This window comes from Pseudopipra pipra, chromosome 1, assembly GCF_036250125.1.
Source record: "Pseudopipra pipra isolate bDixPip1 chromosome 1, bDixPip1.hap1, whole genome shotgun sequence".
Taxonomy (NCBI): Eukaryota; Metazoa; Chordata; class Aves; order Passeriformes; family Pipridae; genus Pseudopipra; species Pseudopipra pipra.
Window position 1 is genome coordinate 93,839,666 of NC_087549.1, and position 24,207 is coordinate 93,863,872.

Here is a 24,207-nt window from a genome sequence, read left to right on the forward strand (position 1 = left end):
ACTTAAAAGAAAAAGATTTTCAGGGGAAAAAAAAAAATATATTAAAAGAAGAAAAGTTAGGGAAGCTGTGGTTGCCCTGATAACCATAACTCTGATATTAATTAATGTGGCAGTTGCTTTTAGCTGCTGACCTCTTAATGTTTCCCTCTACTTATTTGCAGTAATAATTTAAAATTTCTATAATCTCTGTTTCAACTTTATTTTGTATTTATTTATCCTTGATAGTTTTGTTCCCATCCTCACTATGTTGTTCAAAGGCAAACTTTTCCCCTTCTTTTCTCCACGTGTTCATCTCTCCTCTAGTGAGGCAGAGCGAAAGGGGCAGATGAGGAATTGCAGAACAGAAGTCAACATCCTACCGTCTTCCCTGGAATAAATTCTTTCTAAGAAAACTGTTGTCTTGTCTGCAAGAGCCAGAACCCCTCATTTAAACTTATTATACTTCTCATATAACAACACAATGACATAGACAAGTAGTAACATGAAAAAAAGCAAAATAACTGTTGTTTCCAGCTCATTTGACACAAACTAATTTTTTTTCAACATCAAAAGAAGTCTGTTTATGGTTTCTGACATATGTCATAACCTTGGCATTGGTTCAGAAGCACACTAACATTAGTTGGGATTGTGACATGCTTCCTGTTCTTTCTCCTTAAGATTTGGCCCATGGTCATGGACTGACATACCCATTTTAATGCTTTTTATGATATGTTTTCTAAGCAAGAACCAGTTCTCTTCCAGGAAAATTTGACATTGGGTAAAAACAAGGTGAGTAGAGAAAAAGGAGATGAAAGTACAAAGTTAACTTCAAATCACTGCCTGCCACCATCTTGAACTATTTTTTTCACTTACCTTTGGGAGAAGAACAATTAGAAATAGCACAGCAGCAGTAATCTGCAGTGACTATCTTGTATGGTAGAATTTTCCTTGGAGGTATGTATGTTCTAGGTGATTTACTTCTTGCAGCTTAAAAACATGTTATTCTTCAAATATTTAATCCTCTTTTGCCTGTTACTTCATAGTAAATATTGTGGAAAAAACCCTTGTGCCACTGCAAAAGAATTCTTTTGAAGTATGTTTTCAAGTCTTTCTACTTATCAAGTGTTCCTCTTTTTTTCTGTGATTTCTAAAACACGAATTGTAGGAAGGGTGCTATTACTGTCTACTTCAGGTATTAGATATAGCTGTTGCTTCTTAGTGCAAATTTAATAATCTTAAGTCAGTGGAGAAAGGTCTTTGTCATTAGTTTTAATTGAGGTTAAATAGCCTCAAAATAAATGGTATAAGTAGTTAAGAATGAATCCCACTAAAAGCAATTTCAAAGTGCTAAAAGGAAGTCTCCCGACTACATCTGTATGGAGTAGAGTGTTTTTCAGTCAAGTGCGACAGTCTTCCTTTTTCTGAAGCAAATCTTATCTACTGATGGTTTTCTTTAAATTTTTCTAATTTAAATCTGTTTTATGATTAAAATCTTCTGTTTACACTGCAGTCATACAGAGTCATAGAACCCCAGAAGGGAAGGGGCCTTGAAAAATCATCTGGTCCAACCTTTCATGAGAAAGGAAGGTGAGATTATCTAGCACCCTGTCCACTTACATCTTGAAAACCTCCAGCAATGTGGACTCTGTCAGGTCCCTGGGGATGTTGTACCAGTGAACAATTCTTCTTGCTATAAAAAGCTAATTTCTTATGTTTAGGAGCAAGACACTGATAGCTAATGTTGAACTTGTGTTTTGGGGAGATTAAGTTGTATATTAGAAAGAGGTTCTTCACCCAGAGCAGGTTGAGCACTGGAACAGGCTCCCCAGGGCAGTGGTCACAGCACCAAGTCTGACAGAGTTCAAGAAGTGTTTGGATGATACTCCTGGACATATGGTGTGAATCTTGGGAATGGTCCTGTGCAGGGCCAGGAGTTTGACTCGATGATCCTTGTGGGTCCCTTCCAACTCAGAATATTCTGTGATTCTGCTAGAGCTTCATGTATGTTGGAGAGAGATAGAGGAATTTCAGTGGAAGCGTTTCAGCAAAGTTTTGTTAAGGAGGGTTTCTTCTTTTTTTTTGAGTGAAAATAAAAAATCTGAAGATCAAATCTAAATCTACCATTGTTGCTTCAAAAATAGTTGGACTGAGAAAGTTCTACCTTGGCTTCACTCAGTGTGAAATGAATCCTTAAGCTTTCAACCCCCCAAGTATTAAATAGTCGGACATCAAAAGTGTGTTTATATGAGGCATGTTTAGATTTACTTTAAATCTGTATCCTTCTGACACATATCATGACAACATCAAACTCAGATGATCAGATGGCTCTCTGAAGCTCAAAGAAGAACAGTTTGCATCTGCGAGAGAACAGTCTTCTTTTGTAATAATTATTTTCTCTGGCATTTTCCCCAAATTACTAAAAGAGTGTAAAACTTCCAAAAAAAGTCTAAAAAGCATCTGTGCCAACAATCATCTTATTCCATATTTGAGCACCTAATTAAAGTATTTTGGTATCCAAATTTGTAAAAGAAGTCAACATTTGGGGGGTTGAACTAGATGATCTCCAGAGGTCCCTTTCAACCCTAACAATTCTGTGACTTTTTAATTTCTGTTTATTTCTGATGCAAAGGATACTGGGAATCCAGACGCTGGTATTGATCACTTTAATTTGCTGTCCATGCATCAGGCCACCTTTTGACAGACTTCTAATTTTATAGCTTTAGATCTGTGCTTGCTCAAACTCCTTGGTTTGTCAAGAACATTAAACATTTTTGTAAATAATGGTAATTCACATTGAACACTCTGGAGATCCAGCATCTTGATTTAACAGCCCAGGGAAGAAATATTGCTGGCAGCAGATTGGAAAAACTTACAGCTTAAATACCATACAAGTACAAACTGGTATTGGGTGATGGTAACACCTTTTCTCTTCTAAAAAATGAATTAAGGAGGAAAAGTCTCAACTATTATACAGCTTAAAAAACCTGACACAAATGATTAAGAATAGCTAGTATTTTATGAAATCTCTGCAAAATTGTATTATGTTTAACATTTCAATATTCGCTCAAAAACATAGTCTAGCATAAGGATAGTTTCAACACAAGGGGAACCAGCTTTCTTTTTCCTCCAAAAAATTTCCCTAATGGTGTGTGTATTCCATACAGTGTTGCTACTAGTGATAGAAAAATTGTTTTGCTTTACCCAAAATCCATTTGGACATGTTAGCTCTAGATCTTAGCTTCATCTTGACTGCTCAGCTCCACTCAGTGACAGAGACACTAATACAGATGTAGGAGATGGGAACAGAGCACAGGTTTCTGGAAAAAGGAAAAAAAATACCATATGAGGGGAAAAAAAAGGTAGAAACTGAAGACAAAGTAGAAAGTAAATAGGGACTATGGAAAAGCTGCATGAAGGAATAAAGGAAAATTAAAAGTTCTGATAAAATATACTATGGGCTGCTTGTCATTTGGGGTCAGAGGAGTGTTTAAGTTGCTTATATATGGACTAATAGGCAATGGTATGAACTTTGATAGCTTGAAAAGTGGAATTGAATCAAAAAAACATAGAATAGATCTTTGAGTTCAGGAAAGTGTTACGAACTCAAAACAGTTTAAGGATTACAGATCCTCAAAGTTGCTGACATGTATATAAATGTCACTTCACAGAGTTTGTATAGCAATCCCAACTGTCATTATTACAGGTTTATTTATTGTTGGTTTAAACTTTAGGGAGTAAACTCATCAGGCAAGGGTGGCGTGCCCTTTTGTCACTCATCATAGCCTTGCATGGGGGGCAAAGGAGGCAGACCTCTGTGGGGTCAGTGCAATGGTGGTATTTGTTATGTAAGATTATTCTATGTTGTTGCACTGTCAAAATATAAGAAGATAAATGTGACAAAGTTTACCTACAACGTGCAATGTGTTTTCACCCCACAGGACCGATGTAAACAGGCGGAAGGATATGAATGTTAAGATAACAGGAGGAAAGGAGCCAGCCCAGAGCTAGTACCTTAACTGTGGCTGTGGGTATACAAACAAATTAGTGTGGGTTCATTGTAAATTCATAGTGTTGGTTACTGCCTCAGTACATTCGTTTGACCTATGGTTAAACTGAAGTAGCGTGAGGTAGTTCCTGTGCACCAGAAATGCATATCTGGGCAATTCCCCAGAGCACCTGCTGGCCTGTGAATTCACTAGCTCCTCTACCCTGTGCATGTGCTCCCGTCATGGCAGATAGAAAAATCAACCTGGCATTCCAATATGTTGCATGAATTGAATGAGCGAATATATTTCAAATTATGTCTTACCTGATAAAAACATAGTTCTGTCATGACTACATAATTCTGTTTTATTTTTTAAAATCGTGAATCAACACTAAACTTCAAATGCAAAATAGGCAATAAGGCTGGTTGGTGTACGCTCGGCTGTAAAAAACTGGTTAATCTGGCTTTGGTCTAGCTCTTATTTTGTGCCCAGAAGTAACTTTGTAGACATAAATTAAAGCATGCAAATACCTGTTTGATCTGAGACTGCAGTAGGCAATTTTGAATCTTCTCTGTAGCTATTTCCTTGCGGTGAGGAATGAAAAAAGAGAGGGATTTAGAAAGTAAGCAGTTAGTGTTTTATATTATACAGTGACACTGTGCCAGTGTAATTTTAGGATCAATCCCTGCATTCAGAAAATTGATGCACATTGTTAGTTGCGTCTGCACAAAGGTCATGATCAGAAGGTCTCTTATTTCATCTCTGGACAAGTAGATCATGTTGCCTCATGACTTTCAGAGTTTTCTGTCCCTTCTGACAGTTTACCTGGGGATTCCTAGGGATGAGTATCTCTGGTAGTGTGATCTAGTTACCTAAAGCGAATTGAAAGGTCTTAAATGCAATCATTGTATGTTTTTGACAAATGTCATTATTTAAGTATAAAGGCATGAAGGAATAAATTTTCAAAGCATTGCCTGGAGGATTGGTTGTATTTCTTTCTTTGTAGTGAGAAGAGTAGTACATTTTATACTCTGCCCTGTACTTGAGAGAGCTCAGTAGATGAGATCTGAGGGCTTTTGAGTTTAGAAAACTTTGTTTTAGGAGGTCCAGGTTGAACTTTAAAAGCTGTGTATAGCCCTCAAAGCCTGGCCTGCATATTCACTTTCCTTATCATTTCAAGGTGAGAAGAACATTTTTTTGCTCACAGGCTTTTCATTAATGTTGAAGAGAAATCACGAGAACAATCAGCTCTCATGATGGTCTGAACTTCTTTTGGTAACAATTCATGTAAATAGGTGTGCATGTGCAAGCTAGACATAGCTTTAGGGCTGCTGTTAAATTGTCAGTGTATATGCCAGTAGCATTAAAATTGTACAGCTCTGACTTATGCACATCATTACTGGTTGTAGAAGTAACATTTAAAAATACCACTTACTCTTTCTGGAAGTAAGGGGTAGATGTCTGGTGGGTGGACTGTGAGTTTGGATTTGGAGGTGGGGGGAAGTCATAGAAAACCAATCTTCTTTATTTCTTATGAATGGTTTTCAGCTCAGGATTGCTCTTAAACTATTATGCAAACAACTACGTGATGTCTCTTAGCCAGCTGTGTTAGCTGCTCTCTTTGAAACAGGTGTACCATGCAAGTCCATCAGATATGGAATCACAGAATAATTTGGGTTGAAAGGAACCTTTAAGATTATCTAATCCCAACTCTCCTGTCTTGAGGAGGGATGCCTTGCACTAGACCAGGTTGCTCAACACCCCATTCAGCCTGGCCTTGAACATTTTCAGGGATGGGGTATCAACAGCTTCTCTGGGTACTGTTTCAGGGCCTCACCATTCCTACAGTAAAGAAATTCTTCCTAATAATTTGTCTAAACCTAATCTCTGTGTCAGTGAACTCTCTTGGTGTGCCTTTGCCTGATTAGTAGTGATGCTTGCTACTGCCTCTTTTCATCTGGTTTAAAACAGAACTACTGTAATGCAGGTCCTCTTCATTTCAGAAGACGGAAATACAAAATAAGCTTAGTCTCATTTGCCTGAATATAGGGGACCACAGGAAAATAGAATATTTCTCTGCCCAACACACCAAGAGCAAGAGCTACTTGCAAATTGCTAAAGGAATCAAGGGCTTCCCAAGTGAAGGCTGTTGGGTATTAAGGAATCTCAGGTGAGCGGCCATGGCTGATGAGATAAAAACTAAACTTTACTTGATCGCTGTTAGCAACGAATGACAGACCTCAGACATGCCAAGGTTGTGGGTTCAATTCCCATATGGGCCATTCACTTCAGAGTTAGACTTGATGATCTTTGTGGCTCCCTTCCAACTCAGAATATTCTGTGAATATCGTGTATAGTGTGGTTACACAGCTATGAGTCTGGCTGACCTGGTTACAGTCTGCTGGCTGGTACGCGGTGCAATGAACTGTGTTGATTCTGTTGCACTTTTGGCTGGCAGTGGAAGAAGTGACAAGTTCAGCTAGAGACATGGTTTCTAACCGTAGGAATGCTTTGTTCATGGTGACAGCTAGAGGTGCTGGGGCATCACATCTCAGAAACTGGTAGCATGGGAGCAACAGCTTTCTTTCAAGCACTGAGGCAAGCAGTGTTTGCCACTTGGGACTAAGCTGCTGTAAATCACAGTGCCAGACTTACAGAGGTCAGTGATAGCTGGGGCACGAGGGAATCATGGCCTTGTGTCCTTTCCTTCAGAAGAGCCACAAAGTACTGGTGGCATGATGTAAGCAAACCCTGTCTGTACATAAATGTCCGCAGTGCACATACAGCATGGAGAAACTACTATTGGAATGAAGCAGTGAAGAACATCTATTGATTGCACAAAATATACCTGTTTAAGCAGCAGTCAGGGTCATTTGTCCCTGTGATCCTTACAGTAGAATTGTAAATTTCATAGCATTTTAAGAAAATTTTCTGCTCATATGTGTTTAAGCTATTTTTAAGGTAGTCTGTGTGGAATTACACAGTGACCTAATCTGGAGATAGGAAACAGATCCAATGCAGCAGGCTGGGAGGGAAGTGGAGAGTCAGTGTTGTTCCCAGGGAGGAGAAAGGGAACTCATTTATGGTGGTTGCAAGCAGTGCTGCTGCTGGGGAAGATGATAGTGCATGAAAGGGGATGAGGAGTCAGGGACCCGCAGGGGTGTTAGGAGAGATGAAAAGACAGCATGGAGGTAGAAAGAAAAGACTGAAAGAAGCAAAACATGGTGGGACAAAAAAGTGGTGGGATAGGCTCCCCTGCCCACAGGATGGGCATGAGGGTATGGAGACACTTGCTGGGCACACATGGGAGGCCTGGTGAAGAGTTGCATGCAGAACTTTGTAAATAAATACTCTGTTACGAATATATGTTATTTAGTGTCAGTGGTGACATGAGAGGCTGCTGCAGTTCGGTGTCTTCAGAGATCACAGGTTGTGCATACAGTCAGTACGCTTGGTTTAGGTGCCAGTGAAATGTGTAATGCTACAGAGGAGTTCTTTGGCTGTTCTTACAAGGTGTAGATAGTAGGATTTTAAGAAAATATGAATTAAAATAGATGCTTTAGCAGTGCTTTCAAATGCATAAGGTCTTTGTACTTACCTGCTGAAAATCTGGGTTACAGAGAATCAGGGTAAAAGAGGTGTTGAAATCCTTGGGAATAAACAAATAAAAGTCTAGGTGAACATAGTCCTGTGTTTAAATCAGAGGTTGTTTATTGCAAGGTTATATCCTCAAAGCAGCTATTCACAATAGCTTGTTGTACCTGTTCTACAAGACTTTCTGAAAGAAAAATCAAGATATGAAGCTTTCTGTTAGCTTACCAATGTTTGTTTCATGCAAGAGCCCTGCATCTTTACACCCTGTTCTGGGAGTCCTTTTGCTCTGAGAAGGGGTTCTAATATTCTCTCTTGATCAGGAATAAATCCCATTGAAGTCCAAAATAAAGGGGAATTTTTTTTATCCCCCCCCCTCCCCCCCTTTCAGAAGCTGGGAGTTAGGAGGAAGGGAGAAATGCTAGAAATTGAGAGATGTTAAGAGTGGGCTTTAGAGCACATGTTTAGCTGTAATCGTTCCTATACACTCGTGCATCTCTATCCTTTTATTAGCAGCCCTCCATGAAATGTGGAGATTAGCACTAATCATGCGGAAGTGTTTAAAAATTCAAGCAGTGACAATAGGAAGTGTCAGACAGTAATGGAATAAGTATGACAAAATTACAAAGACAGCAGCTATTCATTAATAAATTAGAACCTCACAGGGTTTTCTAAAACTGAAGGTGTCTAATTTGGAAATGATATTCTTCTGGATGCAACTTTATAATTTCCCTTTCACCATGTTTGGTGGGGAAAAAGTAATCCCTTTTTAATCATAGACCAAGTCATGTGTTAATACTCCCCACTGCATATTCAGAAGTAAATTTAGTATGAAGAATTGAAACCATAACCACCTCCAAGGAGCAGGTGGGCACCTACAGTAATTACCCCTGGACACGGAGCTATGACGACGGGGTAAGAAAGAGAGCGTAGAGCAAGTCCTGGCATACAGTGCCTTTCTCATGCTCTCTGCTTGCTGAAAACAGTAGTGTCATACATGAGGTAGCCAAAACATGATGTAAGAAAGGTCGAGCTAAAGCATATGTCATGGTTGGGTAATTTTGGTGGTGTTACTGGGAGGTTTGGGGTGGTGCTTCCTTGATGCACAGCCCAGCTCAGCTCTGCGCCTCAGTGTACAGTTCTCTCTCTGCATGGAATTCCCTGGCATAGGGCTGTGACTCAGTGTTTGGCAGGGGATAACCCCACCTCCCCCTCCTTTTCAGGCCACTGCACACAGAACACCACCCAGATCTCTGCGTTCATGTTTTCCATTTAAAAGCACTCAGGGCCACCCAGTGCTTTGAGTGAGCAGCTGTAGTAGTGGTTCTTATATTGGCCAGAGTGGGACATGTTCTCACACTAAATATGGGTGGCCTCGAGTTCCTCAGGAAAGAGCACTTTCTCACTATTTGGAGGTGGCACCTATTGACTGCCTTTCCAGCTCTGCTGCCTGAAATACTTTTCTTCTACTTCCTGTGTCTGCAGATTTGCGTGTGTTCAATGGTCTTGAAAAACTTCACATGGGGGAAAATCTTTTGAATCTGCTGCTCTGCTATAGAGAGACCAGTGTAATGAGAAACAATTCTCTTTAAAAAAAAATTATTAAATAAGGTCCCTTGTTCTTTTCTCCATCTCCTGCCCCTTTTGCTCCCTCCTGTTTCCCAACTAAGGACTACAGGTGACTCTTGTACATAATACATATTTTCTGATCAGTCCTCTGAAGGCTAAGTCCCCTGTTCTTTCATACAAGAATGCCACTTCTTTTTTATGAACTGAGCTTATTAACCTGCCTTTCACTTTGTGTAAATTGTAATTAAAATATATGAAGAATTTGACTTGCAGTGTACCCTTCTGGGGCTGTTGTGGGGTCTGCCTTAGCAGCATATACCAAGAGCACACTGAAACTTTTTTTTTTTTTTAAAGAAGCCTTGGGTCATTTCACAGCCATCTGTGCAGCCATGGCAGGTATTAGTGTAGACCTCTGGCAGGAAGTGCAAAGAATGAGCTCAGATCACAGTCAGCTCTAGTAAAGTCAACACATTCCTGGTCTCCAAATAGCTATTTTATTAGGCAATGGTTTAAATACTCTTCCCCTCCTTTATGGGAAAATTGGTGAAGAAGGTAAAGGGAAATAACATCATTTGTGACCCTAATTGAAATATTACTAGAGCAAAGTGAAAGTTTTTGTTGATCTGTGTAACCCACAAAGGCAAATGTGGTGGGAGACCAGGTAGGCTGCTGGATTTTAGAAATTTGAGATAACCAACTAGTGAATGATAATTTGCCAGCAATATTTGCAGGGGGCTTTACTTCTGTGATGTGTTTGGTTTGCTTTTTGTTTGTTTGTTTGTTTTGTTGTTGTTTTGCTTGGGGATTTTGTGGATATTTTTCTAATTTACTTTTAAAAGTCAAGCTATCTTTCTGTTATGATGAGTTATGACTCTTAGTGTATTATATGGCTGAATCCTCCTCCAATGCAAATAAGGAGTTGATAGAATTATTTTACACACCATTATTTTTAAGCAAGCTTTATTGTTGATAGCTGTGTCTGTGATACAGACAGATCAGAAGCTGACAATTTCCACTATTTTAATTTAATTATTCAGAGATGTGGTTGTTGGTTTGTTTTCTTTTTTTGTGTGTGTGTGACCTATCTGATTATCTCTGCTTCTGCCTGTTTATACTACATTGCCCACAGTATGCTTTTTGTAACCCTGAATTCCTAAACTGAATGGTAAGGCTCAGTGTATTTGCCATTGTAATCTCCGTATTGCCCTACTTTTAATCTCCCCAACATCAAGATTTTAAAAGCAAGACTGATGTTTTGTTGACAAGGGAGTGGAAAAGAAGATATATATATGATATATAGACTTCAGAGTGGCCTGTCCATATGTGTAAAGTGCTAATTCATTCACTTCTGAGGGTCAGAGTTAGAGAAGGTCTGAGTGGGTGCTGATTTCTTATCAACATCCTCTGGCCTTTGCTCCACTCTGTGGCTGAGGGTATTGTGAGCCAGTGCAGAATTTAATGGGGGACGTTTGCCTTTTCTGTAGGAGGCTGAACGTGGTCTTTTGCAATGCCTGTGTCTTCCCAGATGCAACAAAACCGAGACTGGTGAGTGGCTCTGGACCAGCTTGTCATTTCAGTCTTGAGTTGTGTCTTTGCACTCAAACAGTTTCTAGTATGTGCCTTAATTAATTAAATAGTATAATGTGTCCAAAGGAACCTCCTCCACCTCTTTCCTAAGGTAGTGGCTTGCTCAGATGATTTTTCATTTAAAACCCCCAGTAAGACTGATTCTTTTGATACTATTCTTTTTCTTTCCCTTGTGCAGGGTAAGCCAGCTTCATTATAAAGGCAGTGTAGCCAGGCAATTTCTTATAGCTGTGGGTAAATAGCGGGACCTTTGAGCCGAGCCATTCCAGATGACCTAGGATGAATCAGGCTGCATTCCTAGCGAGGGCACCCCTTTTTCTAAACAGATGAAAAGCTGCCTTTTAAGCACACTCGCTTATAACTTGTTTGGGTGCAGATGTTTTGCAGTGTTGGTTTTTGCTATGCTGAGAATATAGCATAAGGTTAACAAAATATTTAAACTGTAACATAGTCACAGGCTGAGTGCACAAGGTTTACTTAAGGGAGGAGAGTGCTATTTATGGAAAGCATGTGGTTTGCTTCCTCCCCCCAAAACAGGAATGTTTCTTTGGGGTTTGGCATGCTCTTCCATACAATATGCAAAAGAAAGAGAGGAAGGTTTTTGGGAACTTTCCATACATTCATGTCCATTTTCGCAGGTGTGGAAGTTTTCTGATATGCATTCATATTTTACCCACTAGGTTTTGAGCAGTATTTTTAGTCTTTTACAATCAAATGAAGCAATTTTCTCCCCTTTATAGTAGTGGTACATTGATAATCTGAATTAAGTGCAAATTATGGGAGCTGACTAGGGGAAAATGAGAAAAAGACATTACAGCTCTCACAAATGCTTCATTATACTAAACTGCTGATTTTAAAATTCATTTCATTGAGTTTAAAGTGAAATGTTTAAAGGAAGTGTGTGTAACTGGAAAGGTTGCCACGCTGCTTAAAAAAAAATTTTATGGTGATATGAGATACTTGGTTGTCATTGTGTCAATTATGGCTCGTCAGGCAACATTAGTCTTTGATGTCTGGCATTTGAAGAAGACAGTTATATGAGAGAGTTAAAAGGCCCTGGAAAGTATGTTTGTTAGTGGTAGAGTTGAGTAAGATATTCAGCTCTGACAAAAGATCTTTACAGTCCAATATTGCCAAGAGAGGAAAATACTTTTATGACTTGAGAAAACATATAAATTCTTTACCTAATGTTGGGGGATGATTGATCCAGCAATGACCAGTCCAGACATGGGTCTTTCAGAATAGCAACTTGATGTGCAGTGCAGAGTGTTGTAAGCTCTTGCACAGAATGCTGTATGCCCTAAATTTAGGAACCCGTGCTTGTCTCCAAGGGATGCTCATCCATTTGAGCAGCATGTCTTGTGCAGTGTGGGTTTTCTGCCCTTCCATGAGCTTAGGAAGCAATTAGCTATCAAATGCTATACCCATATTGGAGGCTTGAAACCCATAGATTTTTGTTCAAACCATTAAGCTCTTTCATCTAATGAAAATCACTTTCTTTAAAAAAGGAAAACATTAAAACAAACAATAACTATTTTTTTTCCTAATGACTTTTTTGATCCAAGAGCTTTCAGAGTGCTTAGCCTTGCAACTTCAGATTTATTTTTTTTTTTAAATTGCTTTGAAAAATCACAGGATATTTCTGTGGTGAACATACATCTGTGCTGGCTTTCGCTGAGCTTTGGAAATAGGTCAGGAATTAAAGCACCGGCTTTGTGGTTCTGAGGAAAGCCCTTAAGAAACTCTCTCAGACATTAGAGGGTAAAGAGGGGTCACTGGAAATACTGTTTGACCATATATAGATGGCATGGTCTCTCTTGTCTACATGCATGTACGACTATATACAACCACATATACGTATGAGATGTTGAAAGTGGTGCTCTTCCATGCTTGCTTAGAAAGGACAGATTGCTGCAGGACAAAAAAGAGGTAGTCATGGGAAAACATTAGAAAGAAATTCTCTGCCTTCTTGTGACAGTGGTAACTCCTTACATGCCTTAAGCTCAGCTACATGTCCTAAGCTTAGTCCTATTGTTTCGTGTATCTCTGTGAAAAAACCAACCCTGTGTGAGGCATGCATTCACTGTGCAGTTGCATTGCCATGGAAACTGGCACCAAACCTCATTCACACATCGTGCCTGGATAAGGATGGATGGAGGTCAGGCTACTGACGGGCCACTGATGGATGGAGGTCGGGCACTGGCATCTGTGCTGTGCTGCCCTGGGGTCTTTTGCAAGCCCTCCTAAGAGGGAGGCAGTGAGAAGAAGGATGGTGTCTTGCAGAAGGGAAGAGGCAAAAGGTTGTCCAGGCAGCAAAAATGGCCAATGAAGTGTGAAAAATCAACCATTTTGCCCTGCTCTCAAATATTCCTGTTTTGCTGCAGTTTGTTAATTTAGCTTTTTTGATTTCAGAATAATATTGGAAATGAATAATTGCTGCAATACTAGTGGGAGGTGGGTCTCAGCAGGTCTCAGCAGAGCTTTGGGTCAGTGAGGCGTGCATAGAAGGAGCAGTGTGTGAAGCACAGAGGTGGAGATCTTGGCATAGGGGTTAAACCTGGACTTAATTTCTATAGGGTTTTCTGCAACATTAAAGAAAGAAAAGTTCAGAGCCTTAGGCAAAAAAACCCACAAGTTAAAGAGAACTGAAGTAAAACAAAATCCAACCTTTGGGGTAAATGGAATTCCCCAATCTTTGTCCATCCCTTCTTGCTAGGAATATTATAGCAGGGTTACCAAATATGAGGCTTTTTCTTTTCAACATAACAGAAGAGCAAAAGAGAAATGGGATGAGAGGTGTTTTTGTTTTTTTTTCTCCAAGACATTTTTCCTTTCCTTTGGCATAAGCAACTTCTTCCATCTCTCCCTATGCCCATTATTTGCTAGACCTGTGGGTGGCCTTTAAACAACCTTATCACAGTGTAGTTTTTGCTATCCTAAAACATTAATTTCCATGCATGCTGTGTAGGCTGCTTACCTTCATGATATGCACAGTATTTCACATCTTCTGTTCCCAGGTTAGGGAGAGCAGCTATTGCTTTCTGACCCCTCTTCTTCCCCTCTGCCCCCTCCCAGAGCCTCGGTGTGCACTGAGGATGCAGCACAGCTGGGAGAGCCCCCCAGTCTCTTAGTACCGCCTTCAGATGAAGGAAGCAAATCACATTTCCAGATGCTGTTATGAGGTCCCTTTTCTTTGTTGTGGACACTGCTGGGTGTGTTTTACTGGCAAATGGTTAGCATGGCTAAAGGGTTAGAAACCAGAGCATGATACAAACCTTGGATAAGGCAACCAGTCAGTGCAGCTTTAAAGGTTCTTCTCCCTTTCTGTACCTCCTGCTCTCTTTCCTGGGCTTGCTGAATCAAGCCAAACTGGCTGGTATAGGTAAAATGAATATATTAACAAAAAGTTTGCTGTACGTTTGTTTCTCCTCCTTCTTCTTTCCAAGCAACCTGTGGGGCCTGTGGGCAACGTGCCATGCTGTCAAAATATTTTAAGCATTAAGCCATTTCTTTGGGAGTTGGTATTTATCTGAAGCTATATGCACTTAATCTCTAAGTGCTGTAAATTTATTTTTTACCTTTTATTACATAAACATACTTTCAAATCTGAGACCTGCCTTGCATAAATGTGCAATAATACACTTAGTCTTGGCCCCTGAGAGGATTTGACTGTAGTCAGGTGGTTGTTCAACAACTTACCAAGGGTAAATTGAGCTCCAGTGCAAGGTGAAGGCCCAAGCTGGCTGGGGGAGCTGTACTGTGGCTGCTGCTATTTCTCTCCTGTGTGTTTCCTGCAGCAACTCTGCTCCGTGCCTTTTCCTGCAGGGGACATGTCAAGGACACAGTGCATGGAGGCAGAAAGGGGAAAAGCAAAGCTTATGCTACTTATGCTGTTCCTTGGCAAAGCAAACTGGTGTTTTCAGGAGGCTCTGTGCTTAGTCACTTTGAAGTCAGGTACAATATAATTGTCCTCATAATCTGGGATCCTTGATGGCTTCATTTCAGATCCTATGTTTCTGTGAGAAACCAGGTGTATGTAACTCCTTTATCTCAACATCCTCTGATGCTGGTCATGCACATGGGATGCAGCACATGTACATCTCGAGCTGTGGTCTCTTTGCTCTGTACCCCTTCATGTCTCCTCTGCTTGCCCTCAGTTATGTCAGTAATGATAAAATGAGGGTGATGACAGTTATTCAGGATTCCTCACTATGCATGTGTGTCAAAGCCTACCACAATTATCCATCCCCTATGATCCCAGGCATCAGGATGACATCATTGCCATGAAATCATTGAGCTGCAATACCATATGGGTCCAGCTCCAGGATATTCGAGCTGTGTGTGGCTTATTGTTACATATGTGGGTAATTGCTAACTGCATCTTCAAGTGGTGGTGCCCCAAAAATGAGTTGCTGTCATTTTCTTTTTGATTAGTCTCCTCTAATTGAAAAGAAGTCTTCCCTTGAGGAAGGTTTTTCTTCATATATTTTGTTAGTGGATACTTCCTTTGATTTATAAACTTACTTCCCTAAAGAGATCCTAGAAAAAAGAAGTGGACTGACAAAGATTAAATATTCTTACTAAACATGAGGTTGACAATGTTCAAGTTTAAAAAAAAAAATTAAAAAAACTTAAAATCAACCTTGTTTCTGGTCTTTCTTGCAGCTTTTTAAATGTCACTGCCAAGAGAAATGGCTGCAGTAGTGTATGAAGTTATGGAAAAAACAGAGCTGAATCTCTTTTTTTTATGTTATTGTTATTATACTATCTAGTCCCTTCTTTTGAAAACATAAGTCAGAGAAATGTGTGCATGGAAGTTCAGAAATAAACACCCGGACTCCTTTTAACATTAAAATACTTGGAATATATAAAGATTACCTCGATAGACATGCTTTGTTCATTAAATGAATCAATGAAATTTGGCATGCTTCTTAAAGAGGCCTTTTGCCAGTCATTTCTCATATTCTTAGCTCATGCCTTTGCATAATGATTTAATCCATGGTGGGCAGGAATAATTCAGCCCAATGATGAATAATGGTAGCATTTGTGGTCAACTGGTCATGACATTCTCATTTGAGCCTTTCTCTTTGGGAATTGCGTCTTCGAGTCATGAGATTTGCAGTAATGTCAGGAGCGAGAGCAGCACAGAGTCAGCCTGCATGAGGGAGAAAAGGGACACTTGTTTTACAGGGTCCACTCTGTGTGTGTGTGTGTGTGGGGTAATTAAAAAAAAAAAGCTTTGCTTAAAATACTGGTAGCTTTACAATCATCTCTTTGTGACACTCCCTCCACCCCAAGTACTTCTGTGCTTTAATCAACGTATGTCTGTGCACAAGACCCACTGGAATCTCAGTGAGGGAAAAACAACCTGTAGGAAAGGAGGTGGTGTGAGTACAGTAGGACAGGGAAAGGAGGAATTTTTTTGTAGCCTAAAATAAGCAAATGCAAAAAAGAGCAGATGATTTAAACATGTTGGAATCAGACATGCTACCCCAGATTTGGATCCTCCTGTGCAGAGGAGGAAGGTGAGCACGTTGGTAAACCTGGGGATCATGTTTAAATTGGGACATGATGTAAACACTGTCATGCCAGAATGACCTACTTTCATCATGCCTCATCTGTGTCTGTTGTTTCTAAGTCCTAAGTATTAGGTATATATGAAGGTTAAATATATAGAGAAAAATTATTCATTGGTAAGTAGAAAGGGATGTGTGAAAAATGCAACTTTCCCCACTACAACTGAAAACGGCAAAGATACTCCTGTGGGTATGTACTTGTGGTAGGTGCATATAAAAATAGTCTGGACATTATAGTTTTGATTAAAGGTGGGTTTGAAGTACTGTGATCATGCTAATTAGATGTGTGGGATGTATCTGCTTTGTATTGAAACAAAAAATGCGTTCACAGGAAGACGAATAAATGGCAAAGGAGTATCTGTGGTTAGAGGGAGAAGTATTATTAACATTCTGATGACTTTTGCAAACTGAAAGTCTGGGAAGTTGGTTGTGGGCTAAGAAAACCACAAGTACTCAGGTTTGTTTTAATTTAAGTCTCTCAGAGTTTGTTTAAATGTGTGAGTAGATTTCTAAATATTGTGGCAATAGAAGAGCTGACACTATTTCCATCCTTCAGATGTCATTTACAGGACACTGGAGATGGTTGAAGAATCAGAAATCTACACTGTTCTTCTGTAGTGTAACCTACTGCTGAAAATCATAAGGAAGAACAAGAAACTTGATTTACAGTATTGAATAAAGTGACATTAAGAGAGCATATGCCACCTTGTCACATGTTACTTAAGAGATTCTGACAATATACCCAAAGCAACTCCATCTTAAAAACTGACGAAAGAAAATCATGTCACATCTGATAGTGTTCTGATGTGTTCCATTACTTGTGAATTTCTACATGGATTCTTCACACACAAAATAAATTATTATAAGCAGCAATGGCCTTATTCAAGATGCCACAAATAAGGTAACAGAAACATGTCAAAATTGTACAGTTTGTGCTGAAGTGTAACTATTCTACAGCAGCTGAAAGGGTTGAAGCTAACTTTGTGCATCGGAGGTATGTTATAAATTCTTAGTAATAGCAACTCCAGTATTTGACCTATGGTTTCAGAGCAGTTTGGAAAAGTATTTTCACACAGTACATGCCCAATTTTTTTTTTAAACTATCCTTTGCATTTCTTTAAGTCATGTAAAAGTTTGTAACCAGAGACTATAGACCAATCACTCATCCAAAGTAAGCAGCAAAGTCAGCTGGAACACCAGATTAAACTGCTAAAATATTTTCTTTCATTCATTTGTACGGCAGTGCTATATAGAAGTTCCAAGTGAAAGTGAGGACCCATGTTGTTTTATTTTGTAGAAAAGCAGAGTGCAGTGTATGGAGAGAGCAGAGAGCATACAAAGATTGCACACAGTAAAAATTTGACCTGAGAAGAGTTTGGGGAAGAAGGAGTAGGAGTAAAGGTGTTTATTCTGTTATGGTTAAAACAAAATTACATGGAGTTTTCCTTCAATTCCTCTGACTTTGCTTTTTATTTGAGGAGAAGAGTGTGAGAAGCTTGATTTTAGTCTGGACTAGCCTAAAGGAGCTATTATTTTGAGATTCTTTTACTTTTAGGCTCTGTAATTTGGTAGTCTATGATTAGAGAATTTTGCTGAATCATACCCTAGAAATAGCAAACATTCCCTTGACAAACACCATCAAAATCTTTATTGACACCATGAAGCACTTTTCTTAAGCAGGTAATTTGACTTCTCAGAATAATATCCACCATGTTGGACAGCAATATCAACATGCACACAATGGGTAATTCAACATTTAGGATGAATTCAGAGCTGCTGTAGTGGGTTTAACTTCTTTGAAGTCAAATGATTTGCACATGCCTGCGTCATGGGCAAGTGTAATCTCTTCAGCTTTCCAAAGCTGGGTTGCTGAAGATACTAAGGCAACTGTTTTGGAAACATACTTCCTAATCATAGCATTCCTTTTCCAGTAAGGATGTGGCTTTGATCAATTATTTACTTGACCTCAAACATATTTACACTTTTCAAAACCTTTCTTTGTTAAGTTTGAGCCCAAACTGCACGTCCTTGGTACTGGCATCTGCAGAAAGTCTGAGAAAAGTGACTGCTGCAATTCTGTGCAGCTCTGCAAGATGAAACAACACGAAGCAAACAATCATGATATTTGAATTTTCTGTCTCCTTTTCTTTTGTGAGTGCTCACTGCATTAAAATACCCTCACCAGCAACCCCCCTGAAGTTGTCAAATGTCTCAGCTTTGTTTCAGTGTTTAACCAGCAGTAAAATATGTTTTATTGCCTTATATATTCTTCCACCATAAAGCTCACCATTTAAGTAGAACACTTCAGTGTTGGTTTATAGATGACTCTAAAAAGGAGAGGTGCATTTTTTTTGTTGTTTTGTTGGGTTTTTAAAATTTTTTTATTTTATTTTATTTTTTAATTACAGTGACTAGTGGCCAGGTATGCACAGGAACATTTGGAACAAGCAGAGACCTGTACTGCAGTTATTTGAGGGGAGGTATGTACCCGTTACCCCATGAGTAATGCAGCAATCCACGTGCCTTGCTGCTGAAGACCAGCTGGCTGCAGTGTGCTATCAGAGCTGCTTGCCAGCAGGCATGGCTCATTAAGAGCCTAGTTGCAGGGTATAACATCTTTGCAGTCAATTAACAATGCTGCTCTTTAAAAAGGTCCAGATCCTTCCTGATTCAGCAAAGCGCTTTAATACATGTTCAAAGTTAAATGCTTGATTAAAGTTTCGTGTAATAAAGATGTGAGGTCTTGTGCTTGAGGTTAAACAGATAGGCACATTCCCAAATCTGGGTTGGACGTGTTATGGTTCTTAGAGGTTTCCAGGAATCTTGAATATCCTGAAATACTGACTATGCTGATTTCCAAGCTGACTGTAACCTACAGCTGAAAAACAAAACCACACCACTTCTAAAATCTGTATCTGGTCATCACTGATGCTTTTCCAGTCAAAGAAATTTTCATAACCGTAATATAAACAAATAAAAAGAAATTACACAACCCTCGTCTTCTGGAAATGGAGAAAAAAGTATATACATTTGATAAAATTAATTTATTATTTGAAGAAAGAAACAGTAAGAGTAATTGAATTATTACGCCCTTCCTGACTAATATTTCTCACTGGACAAGATTGTATTTTGTAGTCTGCTTCCTGTGGTCAAGTAAAGGGATGGGTATTAGGAGAACCAGAATCCCAAACTTTTGCCTTAGTATTTTATATAACAATGAGTACTAATTTCCCACACTTATTTTCTGGTGTATGACATCTGCTCACTTATTGTAATACCCTACTGATAAATCATTGCAATAATAGGCAAATATCTTCGCTCCACTTCAGTGGGTCAACAGAAGAATCAAAGATAATCTCTCACTGATTGTGAGTTGTTTATAAACAACAACTATGCTGCTTGTGGATTGGGTCTAAACACCTTACTATGAGATCTAGGCTTGGTATTTTCTGTAATAGTATGTTGAATTGTCATAGCTCACTGCTTCATCTTCTACAATGCCTGATCTTCTTATTTCCCCACTGATAAAATGCAAAGTTCCAGCTGACTGCAATGAGTGTAGATTCAAGCCCCAAATAATTTTAAATGCAACTTGTTGTGATTAATTGGTGAAGTATGCTATGAATGTGGATTGTTCCATTCTTCCTCCTATTTACTTAGTCCTGTTAGAGAACAAGTTGAAATAAGCTTTCGGGTGTATGTGACACTTTACTTGTGTGTTTTTAATTTTTGTTTTCACTTTGATTTGGATTGGAGTAATATTTTGGTTTTAATTTATTGTTTGAACCTGAAACTTAAAGCCAGACAGCCAAAACAAACACATTTCCTGTACAGAGACTGTCTAGAAGTAGCTGTACGGTAGGCATAGCACCTCCTGTTAAGGCACTGAGATGTCATCCATCTCCATGGAGCTAGTGCTAGCTGCCCTGCAGACCTCTGGTCCTGGGGATAGTGTCTTCTGACAACCCAAATGGCAAGGCAGGAGTCAGATCCTAGGGGATCTTTCTTGGTTTCCACTCTCAGATACACCGGATCTGTTCATGGGTAGACTCTGAGGCTTCACGTTTCAGATATGCTGGGGAAGTTTTGAATTTAGTTGGTGTACTGCTTGATCACCCCAGAGGTGCAGGCTCTGGAAGCAGTGAAATCCAAAGAGCTGGGGCAAACTCCACTTCAAGACCAGCCCCCGAATTCCACATCCCTCACAGCCCACCACAAATCTACATGAAAGTTCAGTGAGAGTCCTGCCTTTCTTTGTCTTGCCCCAAATTTTCATGTATCTCGGAGCATTTTGGGTTCGGTGATGGACATCTCTTTCGATGAAAACATTTGCAGCAAAATGTCCAGCCCCTCACAGTCTCCATCAGAAAATGGGCAAACTTTGGAAAAGTTTGGACTACATGTGAACTTTGACACTGACCAAATCTAAATAATTCTTCTCAGACTCTAACAAATGAGTTGAAGCAGGGATTTTGAGAAGATTGAACTTGTATCACAGTTTTATGGCTATCTCTAAAATATTTTATTGCTGGTTTATGACACCAGAGTGTAAATAATGGGGCTTTTAAGAGTTGCAGTGTGAAGGTTTTATCCTTTCCTTATGTACAAAAGATAAGTACTACCATTCAGTGAAATTGAATATGTATTTTTAAAACTGTTGCTTAGGAAGACAAGTGGGCTTTACCTTTTTTTTTTTTTAAAGTGTAAATACTTTATTTTTGTGATTTGGTACCGTGTAATTATTTTCAGTCAACTGATATAGGTTAAACAATTGAAAGGAAGGAGAGAAGAATAAGTGTGTGTTTTATATATGTAAATACCACTAGAATGCAAGTCATGTGTGGAACGCTATATGGATCAGAGCTGAAATGTTTTCTATTAAATGAACTAATGGAGAAAAATATCTTTTGGAAGCACAAGCCATTTCTCAGGTCTGAAGCAAACTTTATACAGTTTGTGTGTAAATGTAATAAATCGGCTTATACTATGCATGTGCAGGTACATACATGCCTATGCAAATACAGTTCTAGAAACAGAACAACTACAGTATTGCCTAATTTTATTGACATTTTGTGGCCGTGTTCTCCATCTTTAGAATAGGAATTGTAACAAATGAAAATGTATAGTCTCCTACTACATTTTTAAAGCTAACTTAAAACTATGTAATTCAAGAAAAGTGTTATATTTTGGAGTCCAGAGTTTAAAGATCAGTTCCTTTTGGTTGTGACTTCATTGGGATTCACCAGTAGCTTACCCTGGTTTTTATCTCTTGGGGTTTATATCCAGTATTCCTTCAGATTTTGCCCCATCCTATGTTGAGATGACTCACCGTCATCTCCTTCCGCTATGCTGAGTGACAATGGGCAGAATAATTGTTTTCGTCTGCTCTTTCTAGTTAACAGTCTTGTTCCAGAAGATTTACTCAGATAATTTTTTTCATAAGTTATGAAACAGTTATTTTATATCTGCGAACTCCATGCTATTCTCCAACCCCCACTTTGGCACCAATGTCCTTTCCGGGCTTTGGGAAAAATGCTGGTTTATGTTGTTGGGGTGAAACTGAGATGTGAGTCTCCTGTTCTCCAAGACTGGAAGGACTGAGTGTCCACAGTGGTGTGGAATACATGTTTTTAATGGCTCTAAACTATTATTGTTCAAATATCTTGTATGTAATGTCTTTATTCTCTTAGGAGAGGCAGATGGATCATTCTTTACCAGCTGCCAAGGCCAATACTGCTGTATAGCCCTTGCTCTCAGCAACGTCCTCAGTGTCCTAGTGATGGGGTGCCTTGTAAGGACTTCAGATCAAGCTTCATACTACCTTTGCACTTCAGGCTCTCTGTGCTGTAAGTACACTGAATAATGTTGTGGCTACCACTTGGCATTTCCAAGTTGGTTAGCTAGGAGTGCTTTAGCTTAATATCTGGAAAATTTATTGTGATTTTGATGATTTTATGCTTTTTAGGTGGATGAAACTATATATCTGCCTCAAATAAATATGAAAGGTGTTTTTAGGTTGATTTATTAGTCCCTGTACTCAATATAAGCTTCCATGATTGTAGGGTAAATGGATATTTTTCCTGTAGTGCATTACAAGCATGCTGCAAACAACACAAAACCTATACTGACAAGCAGCATCTGATAAAAGTAATTCTTTTGCTGCTGTGCCTAACAAGAAAAGGAGGAGATGCTTTTGCTTATTTGAAAGATGTGTTCCCTAGGATCTATAATATGTCTAGTGGTAACTCTGAATATACAGAGAGGGATGTGGAAGCAATGCTGTGTATAGAGGTATACTTTTTCCAACTGTGAAAAAGATGTGTCTGCAACCTAACTGTACTGGCTTCAGCTGAAATAAACACTTTTGGGAAGGATTTGGCTGAATGTTTATTTTTGGTCTGGCAAAGGGGAAACTGACTGAGTGACTGTTATTACTCTGATGCCAATTACTGGAATTTACCAGCTTAAGGGCAATTTGCTGACTTTGTTTAAAAACAAAACTAGTCTTTCTGGGTCCAGATGTGATTTAGAAAGGGAGGAGCTGTAAACTACTTTTTTGTTTTCTTTCCTTTTTTTTCCCCTTTTTTTAAAAACAAATATAAAATATTTTTTTAAAAAGGTTTCCTATCCAAAAACATTATCTGAATCCCACATGGTGGGATTTATGGAATTAACAGGATGATTCAGACACAAAATCTTCACATTCATGCCCACTCCTGAGAATTTTCCTTAAGGAATAAAACTTCTTTCCTGTACTTGGTCAGAAACAAAACCAAACCAAACCCTCTTCACCTTTTTTCTTTTTTTTTTCTTTTTTTGTACTGGAAAGTAGCACAACTAATAAATTTAACATTAAGCTCTATCACATGCTGTAGTCCAGTATGTGATACTGTGATACTCCCCTGCTCCATATGGCACATGTGCCAGCAGGGTAAAGGGTGGTTCAAAGCATTGTCTTTTCATTTTTTTTTCCTTAGGCAGTGGGACAGAAGATGCTGTGAGTGCTGCCATGTGTATTGATTTGCATCTCTGTGAGAAGACAGACCAAGAGCAATGCCTGAGCTCTGATCTTGAGTAATAAAAAGTTGAGATCTTGCAGCCTCACTGTTCTCTTGATGTAACTCTTGTTCCCTTTTCCTATATGGGGAAGGGGAAGGTCACATAAGCTGCAGCAACTCTCTGCAGCAGGAATTCAGGGTGCTCAAATTGTGCTAAATTCCCGAGGTGTGCACCAGAAGGATTTTGTGATGGATCAGTTTCCCACTCCTTCTGCCTTTGTTGCTCCTTTTCAAAACCAAACTCAAACAAAATATATCCTTTCATTTAAACAGGAAATAAAGCAAGTTAGTGAAACTCAGTGATTGTCTATGCTGCAGTTTAGTTTAAATGCCCACTGGCACCTGTATTTTCCTGCTTTCTCCTTCATAGGATTGCTTTCCTTGGTTCTCCTTCTGCAGATTTGTTTTAAAAATTCCTCTGATATAACATTTAATATTTTCTAAATTTATAGTCGGACTTTTTTTCCACCTTGGTAATACTTCCTCAATACCCAGAAACTTCTCCATCCATTCTCTTGATCCTTCTTTTCCTTCTTGATTCAGGAAATGTTGCTCTGTGTATTATCAATATTACGTGATCCACAGTTGAATCACAGAGTACCAAACTTACCTGGTGATTTCTTGATTTTCTTTTATAATGTATTTATATTTTTTTACCCCTAATATTTTTGTTCCATTATTTTTATTGTTGGGCTTTCTTGCCAAATTGAGTCCTTGTTGGTCAATCTGTCTGACCTTTTTCCTCCTCCATCTTAGTTCACAGAGTCTCTATGGGCTTCTTTTAAAATTCACCTGAGTTCATTTGGTTGTTTCAAGCTTATCTGCTCTTCCAATCCTATTTCACACCTGCTTTTCTTACTG

At 39.1% G+C, this 24,207-nt stretch overlaps 2 long non-coding RNA genes across 3 annotated transcripts in view; both read left to right on the forward strand.

The window, feature by feature from the left end:
• The window catches only part of LOC135419197 (uncharacterized), a 41,473-nt gene extending 24,485 nt beyond the window's left edge, over positions 1-16,988 (forward strand). The window contains exon 4 of one of the 2 annotated variants that reach the window (XR_010432860.1): positions 16,845-16,988. This is a non-coding gene — a long non-coding RNA (uncharacterized LOC135419197). Of the gene's footprint in view, positions 1-10,609; positions 10,865-16,844 lie in introns of those variants that run through there. The other variant, XR_010432857.1, reaches the window with a different exon arrangement.
• LOC135419449 (uncharacterized) overlaps positions 1-24,207 on the forward strand; it is a 264,674-nt gene that overhangs the window by 182,892 nt on the left and 57,575 nt on the right. Inside the window, exon 5 of the long non-coding RNA XR_010432997.1 lies at positions 21,979-22,134. This is a non-coding gene — a long non-coding RNA (uncharacterized LOC135419449). The remainder of the gene's footprint in view (positions 1-21,978; positions 22,135-24,207) is intronic.